Consider the following 11,491-nt stretch of genomic DNA (forward strand, 5'->3'; position numbering starts at 1 on the left):
TGAACGTAGATTTCTTAAACTGATGATGGGTATCTATAAAAATACGGCTAAAAAAGCAGAGCTTTTTTAATTGATAAAGAGTATCTCTTAAAAGTATATCATTATACTTAATAAAGAATGAAAAATTTCCTTTTGATACAAAACTTAGCCAGGCTTAGTGGTGCATGCCTGTAACCCCGGCTACTCGGGAGGCTGAGGCACGAGAATCACTTGAACTCAAGAGGTGGAGGTTGCAGTGAGCTGAGATTGTGCCTCTTCACTCCAGCCTGGGCGACACAGAGAGACTCCGTCTCAAAAAAAAAAAAAAGAAAAAAAATCCTTTTGAGACCAAGAATAAGAGACTTCTTTATTTACCATTGTCCTGGAGGTCCTAGCCAGCTCAGTAAAACAAAATACATATAAATAAAAGGTATTAAGGATTGAAAAGGAAGAAACGAAATCTAAAAACCACTATATATAAATTATTAGACTTATTAGAAACTTAGAAAGTTTATTGAACACAAGGAAAATATGGAAAAATCAATTGCATTTTTATATACCAGCTACAAATAGTTTTTTAAAGTTTTAAAGATAGACAATTTATCATAGCATTAAAAATATCAAGTACATAGGACTCTAACAAAAGATGTATATATCTCTAGAGGGAAGACTGAAACTTTGTTCAGAGACATTAAAGAAGACATAAGTCAATGGAGAAATATGCCATGTTCAGACTCACTGTCCCCTTCACCCTACTTTTTATTGCTCTGGGTATAGTACCCTACATGGAACCCAAGTCCTGTGCTTCAGAAAACTTCCTGCCTCCAGTTCTTCCACGTGGAGGATCAGTCAGCTACAAACAAATGTCAGTATAAGAAGGAAGAACTCGGTGGCTCACTCTTGTAATCCCAGCACTTTGGGAGGCTGAGGCGGGCGGATCATGAGGTCAGGAGATCGAGACCATCCTGGCTAACACGGTGAAACCCCGTCTCTACTAAAAATACAAAAATTAGCCGGGCATGGTGGTGGGCACCTGTAGTCCCAGCTACTTGGGAGACTGAGGCAGGAGAAGGGCGTGAACCCAGGAGGCGGAGCTTGCAGCGAGCCAAGATCACGCCACTGCACTCCAGCCTGAGAGAGACTCCATCTCAAAAAAAAAAAAAAAAGGAAGAACTAAAAACTGTTCAGAAACAGCTCCTGATAGTCTCAGCACTGTTGTATCCAGTCCTGGACGCAAGGTTACTTTTAGTAGCGGGGATGGCAAGGAACACTCTACTGGGTTGCATGGTGGACCCTGATCTTAGAGAGTTCTCCAGACAGAAGAAGAATAGACCGCATTTGTAGACTGGTTCACTCTATCCAAATCATATTATTTCTTTTGACCCTTAGTACAATCTTATGGGGAAAGAATTTGTATTATCTCCATTTCATATGCGAGAAAGCTAAGGCTCTTCAAGGTTAATGCCGACCAGTACACACAGTGACTCATGGAGCTAGGACTCAAACTAGGCTCTTTGATATAAAATTCAATGCAGTCTCATCTATAAAAGCAATATTTCTTCCTGAGAGCAGTCCTGTCCTACCACATTCACCAGGGAAAATACAATGTCTTATGGACTCCTGAATTTTGGATGACTGCACAAACCTTTTGCTGGTGCCTCTATTTTCAAACAATGAGTTTCTGTAGGGATTATATTTTTACATCTTAAGAAGGAAAGGAAAGAAGAGAAAAAAGAGAGAAGAGACTTTACAGTATTTCTCTTACAAATTGGCAGTTGCTATTTTTAGACTAGCCAAAACCTCCCTTCTCTTACCTGTGAAACTGAGACAATAGACGTGCCTCTCTCTCAGGCTTTGGAGGATTAAATAAAGTAAAGAAAAAGAGAATTAGCCAGGCGCAGTGGCTCACGACTGTAATCCCAGCACTTTGGGAGGCAGAGGCAGGTGGATTGCCTGAGCTCAGGAGTTCGAGACCAGCCTGGGCAACATGGTGAAACCTTGTCTCTACTAAAATACAAAAAATTAGCCAGGCGTGGTGATGTGCGCCTGTAGTCCCAGCTACTTGGGAGGCTGAGGCAAGAGAATTGCTTGAACCCGGGAGGCGAAGGTTGCAGTGAGCCAAGACCGCATCACTGCATTCCAGCCTGGGTGACAGAGCAAGACTCGGTCTCAAAAAAAAAAAAGAGAGAGAGAATTAAATAAAATTTTTTAAAAAGGGTTCACCACTGTGCTCAGCCCATGACATGTGTTCAATAAGTGCTAGCTATTGCTGTTGACAACTACTACACCATCAGAAGATAACCTTGTGGGCTTTACAACCAGAGTGCTCCCCAAAGCAGGACAGAGGAGACACAACACCAGAATGACTATAGCCTTCTTTTGCCAGGTCTTTGTGCCATTCTTGAAGAAACATCCGTTCCTGGTGAACTGCAGTGGGGAGAAAGACCCCTAGGAACTAAGTGTTTTGACTCTCAGTACGTGATTCACAAGGAAAGTCACATTGTTTAAAATATCTTCTTTGTTCATTTGTTCATTCTTTCATTATTTTATTCAATAGACTCTTTTATTGAAGAGCCAGCTATGTTTCAGGCACTATGCTAGTATGGAAAGAAATATGTCACAAGATGGCATTGCAGAGGAAACTGTGGCAATCATCTTAGGCTTCATAGTATGGGGGTTCTGGACTGTTCATTGGGAGGAAGAGGGGGCAGAGTATCAGGTATGGTGGAAAAAGCACAAGCTTTGGCATCAGAGAGATCAGGATTTCAAAGAGGGTGCTACTCACTCTCTGTGTGAACTTGAACAAATCCTTCACATCTCTAAACCTCCATTCCCTCATCTGTTAAATGGGAATGACACACATACGTTCTATGATGGGTTATTATAAAGATTCAGTGGGTTCATGTAAGTGAAATGCCTGGCCCCTAATGGATCCTCCTTCTCACAAAAGCAATATAGGGGTGCTCTGCCTCTACAACTTCTGCACTCCACATTGCATTTTTTTTTTTTTTTTTTTGAGACAGAGTTTCACTCCTGCCCAGGCTGGAGTATAATGGTGCAATCTTGGCTCACCGTAACCTCCACCTCCCGGGTTCAAGCGATTCTCCTGCTTCAGCCTCCCAAGTAGCTGGAATTACAGGCATGCGCCGCCAGACCCCGGCTAATTTTGTATTTTTAGTAGAGGCAGGGTTTCTCCATTTTGGTCAGGGTGGTCTCGAACTCCTGACCTCAGGTGACCTGCCCACCTTGGCTTCCCAGAGTGCTGGAATTACAGGCGTGAGCCACTGCGCCTGGCCTCCACATTGCATTTTTATCTTTTGTGTCTTCTTGTTCCTTTTAAGCTTGACCTTAATTTTCTGTAGAACCTGCTCTTGTACACATAATAATAATAATAATAATAATAATAATAATAATAAATGGAGAAGTCGGTAGAATACACCATGTACTTTGTCCCTAACTAGGAAGCCACCTTCCCACTTCTCTTCCCACACAGCCATTATTGCTTCAAGCACACATTACAGGATCTCAAAGTCCAACTGTCCTTAATTGTCCATAACCAAGCATTTCAGGCCGTCTCTGATTAGTACATCAAGCGCATCCATTTGGTGCAGGTGGAGTATTTCCACATTTGCTCTTTATACCTCAGTAACTGGTCAGGCTATTCAGAGGGAAAAAGAATCTTGCAAGGCAGTTGGCTCTAAAGGAATGCTGAATATTTCATTCTTAGGCTCTTGATGCATCAGAACAAATCCCCTTTGTCTTCTGGATACAGAGTGATGGCATTGGTTCTTTATGTATATTCAAACCCTGCCCTAAGCACTGAGAAAGTTTGCTCATTTATTTACATATGCCTTTATTCATTCATTTAATAGCTTTTATTGAGCAACAACTATGTTCCAGGCCTGTGCTAGATCTTGGGGATATATCGCTGAGAAAGACTGGCAGACTTACATTCCACCAGGATAGGCAGACCAAAAAAACATGTCATCAAATAAGGAACAAGAAAATTGTGACAAGTACTATAAAGAAACTGTATCTGGATAGTGTAATTGGGCAGAGAGGGATGCAGAGAGATGGGGTGGTCAGAGTGGACCTTTCTGAGGAGAGAATATTTAAACTGAGTCCTGAAGAATGAGAAGCCAGTTATGTGAAGAGCCAGGAGAGAGGTTTCTCAGCAGGGGAAAGGTTAAATGCAAGGCCTTTGAGTTGGAGAAGAGCTTGATAGGTTTAGAGAAATGAAAGGAGAGTAGAGAGGTTGGCAGAAGACAAGCAGGGTTTTGTAAACTAGGATGATAGATTTTACTTTAAGTACAACTCATTATGCATTCAACAAACACTAATTGAGTGCCTAATATGTGCCAGGCACTATTCTAGATGCTGAACATGGAGCAATAACAAAACATAACAATCTTTCCCTCTTGAAAGTTATATTCTAGTGGGGAAGATAGGAAATAAACAAAATAAATAAGTAAAATAGATGGTAATTTTAGATAGTGCTAAGGAGAATATAACAAACCAAGGAAAGGAGTTAAGAAGTGTAGGACTGTAATTTTAGATAAGAGTGGCCAGATAAGGCTTCACTGAAAAACTTGCATTTAAGTAAAGGTTTGAGGTGTCCATGTGCTGCCCAGGAGCAAAATCCCGGGCCACTTCAATATTTAAAGGTCAGGGAGAAGACCAGGAAAGGAGAATGACAAGGACCATTGGGAAAAATAAAAGAAAAATTAGGCACATGTCCTAAAAGCTGGAAAATATATTTCAGTGAGAAGAGAAAGCAACCATGTAAAATGCTGCAGATGGTAAATAAAGATGAGGACTGAAACATGATCATTTGTTTTTTATTTGTTTGTTTTTTGAGACAGAGTCTCACTCTGTCACCCAGGCTGGAGTGCAGTGGCACGATCTCAGCTCACTGCCACCTCCACTTACCAGGTTCAAGCAATTCTCTTGCCTCAGCTTCCCGGGTAGCTGGGATTACGGGCGTGTGCCACCACACCCGGCTAATTTTTGTATTTTTAGTAGAGACGGGGTTTTGACATGTTGGCCAGGTTGGTCTCCAACTCCTGACCTCAAGTGATCTGCTCACCTCAGCCTCCCAAACTGCTGGGATTACAGGAATGAGCCACAGTGCCCGGCCCAACACATGTTCATTTGATTTAGCCACGGGGAAGTTATCGATGACCTTAAGAAGAGCAGTTTCACTGCTATAGTGGAGATGAAACCTGGGTAGGAATATGTTCGGGAGAGAGTTGGAGAAAAGAAACTGAAGATTCAGAGTGTAGACAACACTTTCAAGGAATTTGCTGTAAGGGTAAGGAATTTGAAATGGGTCACCGGCCTCAGGAGAATTTAGATCAAAAGAGGTTTTTCTCCAACTTTAAAAAACATGTTCAAACGTACAGAAAAGTTGAAGAATAGTAGAATACTCATATACCCTTCATCTTATTGCAGCAATTGTTGACATTTTGCCAGATTTGCTTTCTCTCTAGAGAGAGGATTTTTAAAATCTTTTTCAAATTGCTAAGTGTAATGCATATACAGAAAAATTGACAAGACAAAAATATATAACTCAATAAGTGATCAAAAACAAGCACATGTAACCACCACCACTATCAAGAAATGTGCTTTTGGGTTGGGGTTTCGTACACAGCCGAGCAGCTCCCTCGCTGTGATCTATTCAGTCAGTCCTCAACACAAGGGTTTGTAAAAAAAAAAAAAAAAAAAAAAGGTAGCACCGTCATAGTCCCCTTGTGCCCCCTCGCTTCCATCAACACATAACCGCCATCCTGAATTTATGGTAATAACTTCTTGCTTTTCTTTCTAATTTTACCATGTAAGTTTCTAAACATGACAGTTTAATTTTTGCTTGTTTTTGAACTTTAAGAATCGAATCATTTATGTAGTAATATTATTTTACATTTGACCTCTTTAGCTTAATATGTTATGTGTTTATTGTTCCACTGTAGTGTTCTGTTGTAAAAATATGCCAGCTTTTATTTATTCATTCTACTGTTTATAATGATGTTAGTTGTTTCCAGTTTTTTGCTCCTATGAATAATGCTGAGTGCTGCTATAAATATGCTTGTTTATGTCTCCTGATGCACATATTCATGCATTCTTATCCAGTACATTCCTAGGAGTAGAATTGCTGGGTTGTAGGAATGTATATATTCAACTTCCATAGCTAATACAGAGAGTTTTCCCGATTGGTTATACCAATTTACCTTCCCATTAGCAATGTATGAGAGCTGTTGCTCCATGTCTTCACCAACAGTTGGGATTGTCTGTCCTCCTGAGTGGGTGCACAGTCATATTTCATTGTTGTTTTAATTAACATTTCCCTGAATACTGACATTCATTGACCATTTGGATATCTTCTTTTAAAAAGTGCCTGTTCAAGATGTTTGCCCCCTTATAAAATTAGACTTTTTAGACTTTTTCTTATGATTTGTAGCTGTTTTTCTTGTATACTAGGGATATGAGTCCTAGTAGATTATATGTCTTGCATGTATCTTTTCTCACTCTGGTTTGCTTTTTCATTTTCCTAATGCTATCTCTTGATGAATAAAGCTCTTCATTTTCATGTAGTCAAGTTATCAGTCTTTTCCTGTATTGTGCTTTTTTGGGTTATGTGTAGGAACTTTTCGTCGTCTCAAGGTGGATACACTCCTGTGTCATCTCCTATAAGGTGTGTTGTTCTATCCTTCATATTTAGGAATATAGTGCACCTGGAGTTTTTGTATTGTCTTTTCTTTTTTAGCATTTGGATATCTAATGACCCAGAATCATTTATTGAAAAACTTTTTCTTACTGTTCTGAAGTGTCATTTTTGTCATAAATTAGATGTCCTTATGGAATTTCATTTCTGGGCTTAGTGTTTTCTATCCTTGCAACATTACCATACTGACTTAATTGCTATAGCTTTATAAATCTTGATATTCAATAGGACAATTGCTCCAACCTTGTTCCTTTTCAAAAGTTTCTTTTCCATTCTGGGTCTTTTCCATGTTTCTATAAATTTGAGAATCACCTTATGGAGTCTTATAAACCAAGTCCTCTTGGGATTTGGATTGGAATTGTATTGAATCTGTAGATAATTTGAGATGAAGCAGTATCTTTAGTGTCATTGGGTCTTCCAATCCATGAATATGGTATAGCCTCTCCTTTATTTAGTTGTTCTTCTTTTTTTTCAGGTGGGTTGGGAGAGAAGGAGCCAATTCAATGTCTAGTCTTTATTGGAAAGAAGAAACTTTACAGCTCATTTTGAGCAACTTAGTGCAGAGGCTCAGTGGGTCAACTGGCAGGGCACCAGATTGTAATGGATTTCACAGTTAGGGCATTGCTGGGTCTCATCTTTGTGCAGCCAAAAACTAGAGGACAGCACTGTTGTACTCTTCACAGATGCAGCCCACTATTCACTTGTTGGTGATGGTGGAGACTAAATTAGGGTCTTCTTTGGTGCCAGAAGTTTCCTTTTGGAGTAGTGTATTCTATGGGTCCAGTCCCTTTCATGCAGCCATTATGACCTACATCTCCAGTCCAGACACATCATCATCAGTAGGAACACCACCTTCAGATGCCATGGAGCACATCAAGGCCACCCACTGGAACCATGGGCCCTCAGAATCTGCAAGGCCAGCACTCCAACTCTGTGGCATAACCTTGAAGCCATATGCTCACAACAAGCAGCAGCACTTCGGGAACAGGCTGCAGAGACAACTTGAGTTCTTCCTTAATTTCTCTCAATAAGGTTTATAGTTTTCTATCTACAGGTTGTGTACTTTTTCTTTGTGTGAATTTATTCCTGTTTGAAACTTCAGATGCTGTGGAAATTGTATCTTTTTAAAAAAATTTTCTAACTGTTTATTGTTGGTATGTAGAAATATAACTGATTTGCATATTGGTCCTTTATCCAACAACCTTCTTAAATTCACTTTTTAATTCTAATAATTTATCTGCAGATTCTTTTGGATTTTCTTTGTATGTAACTTTGTAAATAATGCCAGTTTATTTCTTCCTCTTCCTCACTCTGACATTCTAAAATATCTCCTCTTTTCTATAAGTACTTTAAAAACAATGATTAAACAATTTATTTATCTGAAGTTTATTTTGAGCATTGAGTATGCGGTGCGGCTCTAAGCTAATTTTTTTCTCAGATGGATATCCTGATTTTTATGTAACAGTTATTAAATAAACCATCTTTCCTCAATAATTTGAAATGAGACCTTTATAATAGATTAAATTCCTATGTGTATTTGATTTCATTTTTGTGGGATTTTTTTGGATCACTGAACTCTTTTCTCTTTTAGTTATTGTAACTTTAAAATGTTTTAATATTTGGCAGATCTTCTTATTTATTTTTGGAATATATATTTCTATTCTTATTTAATTTTTCATATAAATTTGGGAATCAGCTTATCTAATGCTAAAATAAAATTCTATTTAGATTTTTATTAGGAGAGCTTAAGTTATAGATTCTATTTATAAAGTTGAGCTTTCCAGATAGGTGCAGTGACTCACACCTGTAATCCTAGCACTTTGGGAGGCTGAGGCAGGTGGATCCCTTGAGCCTAGGAGGTAAAGGCTGCAGTGAACTGAGATTGTGCCATTGCACTCCAGCCTGGGTGACAAAGTGAGACCCTGCCTCAGAAAAAAGAAAAAAGTTAAGCCTTCCTATCTTTTTCTCTGTTTCTTTTCTTTTCTTTTTTGGCAGAGTCTCACTCTGTTACCCAGGCTGGAGTGCAGTAGTACAATCAGCTCACTGCAACCTCCGCCTCCCAGGTTCAAGTGATTCTCCTGCCTCAGCCTCCTGAGTAGCTGGGACTATAGGCATGCACCACCACGTCTGGCTAATTTTTGTATTTTTAGTAGAGACAGTTTTGCTATGTTGGGCAAGCTGGTCTCGAGCTCTGGACCTCAGATGATCTGCCTGTCTCGGCCTCCCAAATTGAGCCACTGCACCTGTCCAAGGGCTACCTTTCTAATGGTTCAAATTATTTGTGTCACTTAATACTTTAATATAGATCTTGTGCATATATCAATTTTTTTCTAGACATTTATCTTTTTTGTTGGTATTGTTAGTACAGTTATTTTCTTCATTATGTTTCCAAACTGGTCATTGTTTGCTTGAATGTTGCTTATTAACTTTTCTGTGAGTTAATTTTTGGTTTTTTGTTTGTTTGTTTTGGTTTTTTTTTTTTTGCTTTTGCTTTTTTTTTTTGAGACAGAATCTGACTCTGTTGCCCAGACTGAAGTGCAGTGGCACAAACACGGCTGAATGCAGCCTTAACCTCCCGGGGTCAAGAGATTCTTCCACTTCAGCCTCTCAAGTAACTGGGACCAGTGGCTCATGCCTGTAATCCTAGCACTTTGGGAGGCCAAAGCAGGTGGATCGCTTGAGCCCAGGAGTTAGAGACCAGCCTGGGCAACATATGGTGAAACCCGCATCTCTACAAAAAAATTAAATACATAAATACAAAAATTAGCTGGGCATGGTGGCATGTGACTTTAGCCCAAGCTATCTGGGAGGCTGAGATAGGAGGATTAATTAAACCAAGGAGATCGAGGTTGCAGTGAGCCATACTCATGCCACTGCACTCCAGTCTAGGTGACAGAACCAAACTCTGTCTCAAAAACAAACGAACAAAAATTTAAACTGCAAATTTACATATGAATTCAATACAGTAGACATTTAAACCTTGCACTGCCACATAAGTGTTTATTTTGTGAAAAAAATGACATACTTTTTGAATATGTATACATCAAAACCAAAAATTAAATGTTTACTTTTTTGTTTATTGACAACTTTTTGTTTGTTTCTTGTTTTTTGTTTTGTCTTTTGAGACAGGGTCTCACTCTGTTTCCCAAGCTGGAATGCAATGGCACCATCAAAACTCACTGCAGTGTTGATTTCCGAGGCTCAACTGATCCTCCTGCCTCAGCCTCTCCAGCAGCTGGGACTACAGGCACGTGCCATCATGTCTGGCTAATTTTTTCCATTTTTTGTAGAGACAGGGTCTCCTTATGTTGTCCAGGTCGGTCTTGAACTCCTGGGTTCAAGTGATTGTCCTGCCTCAGCCTCCCAAAGGCTGGGATTACAGGCATGAGCCACTGTGCTAGGCCTCTATTGACAACTTTTTTTTTTTTGAGACAGGGTCTCACCCTGTTACCCAGGCTAGAGTGTAGTGGCACAGTCTCCACTCACTGCAACCTCCAGGTTCAAGCAACTGTTGTGCCTCAGCCTCCCAAATAGCTGGAATTACAGGCGTGCACCACCATGCCCAGCTAATTTTTGTAGAGACAGAGTCTCATCATGTTAACCAGGCTGGTCTCAAACTCCTAGGCTCAAGCAACCGCAAACTGCTGGGATCACAGCCTCCTAAATTGCTGGGATTACGGATATGATCCACTGCACCCAGCTTTTACTAACTTATTAAGTAACTGGAGAGTTTAGTCCCTACAGTTTTGTGATGCATTTTTAGGTTTCAGTTCCCAGAGGTCAATTTTTACAAATCTTGAAGATGCACCTCTGTCCAGCTTGCCAGCCTTTTTCTGTTATTTCCTTGACTGTGTTCATATATATTCTGATTCTTTCCAATTCCTTCCTGCTTTACTAGCTGTTTCTTAGTATTAATTCCTTGAGTTGCCAAATAAACTCAAAACTTTAAATTTAATGTGTACATAGAAACTAAATCCACTTTCACTCGTTTAAGTGGGTCCAACTTCTGCAACAACTCATTTCAAGAACCAGACATCATGGTCTTTAGCATATCATCCACAGCACCAATGTAATTCTCAAGCATTGACAAATATTCATGAATTTCCACTGGATAGCCTTCATTAATTTCTTCGTCTGCCATAATGACTGACTCACAGCCTTCAACTCCAGTCTGCCAGAAAGTGGCCAAGCAATGATGGTATCAATTCATACTTTCATTTTGGTTTAATATTTACTTTTTTTTTTTATTGTTAGAGACAAGGTCTCACTCTGTTCCCACTGAAGTGCAGTGGTGGGATCATGGCCTTCTGCAGCACAGAACTCCTGGGCTCAAGCAGTCTTCCCATCTCAGCTTCCCAAAGTGCTAGGATTACAGGCATTAGCCACCAGGCCCAACCTAAAAAAAAAACAAAAACAAAAAAAATCTGTCTTTTTAGGAATTTATTATATCAAGTGTATGACTAGCTTTGGAAACAATATACTAAACAACTATGTAATCAATTACCTCGCTAGGCTCGTCAAACACTAGCTGATTACCATTACAAAAGTATTTGTCCACTGAAAAGGCTGGGAATAAAAGTAATAACACATATGGAAGGAAGTTGATAAATGTTGATAAATGTTACAAGTTAAATAGAAATATTTGATTTATCCAAGATAGGCGATGATACAAAGTCTGCTTTTACAGACACGACTATAATATCCATTTCCAAGAAATCAATCTTTTTTTAAAATGGGCAACAGTCCACTACTCTTCCAAAGTATTAATAGTTATGTTAATCGTGTGTTCAAAAT

The 11,491-nt window shown here is 39.5% G+C and overlaps 1 pseudogene; it reads right to left on the reverse strand.

Annotated features, from left to right (window-relative positions):
* Positions 1 to 6,902: 6,902 nt before the first annotated feature.
* LOC100433808 (nuclear nucleic acid-binding protein C1D-like) lies at positions 6,903 to 10,838 on the reverse strand (annotated as a pseudogene).
* Between the last annotated feature and the right edge of the window lie 653 nt (positions 10,839 to 11,491).

The sequence above is a fragment of the Pongo abelii genome, chromosome 9, assembly GCF_028885655.2.
Source record: "Pongo abelii isolate AG06213 chromosome 9, NHGRI_mPonAbe1-v2.0_pri, whole genome shotgun sequence".
NCBI classification, from domain to species: domain Eukaryota; kingdom Metazoa; phylum Chordata; class Mammalia; order Primates; family Hominidae; genus Pongo; species Pongo abelii.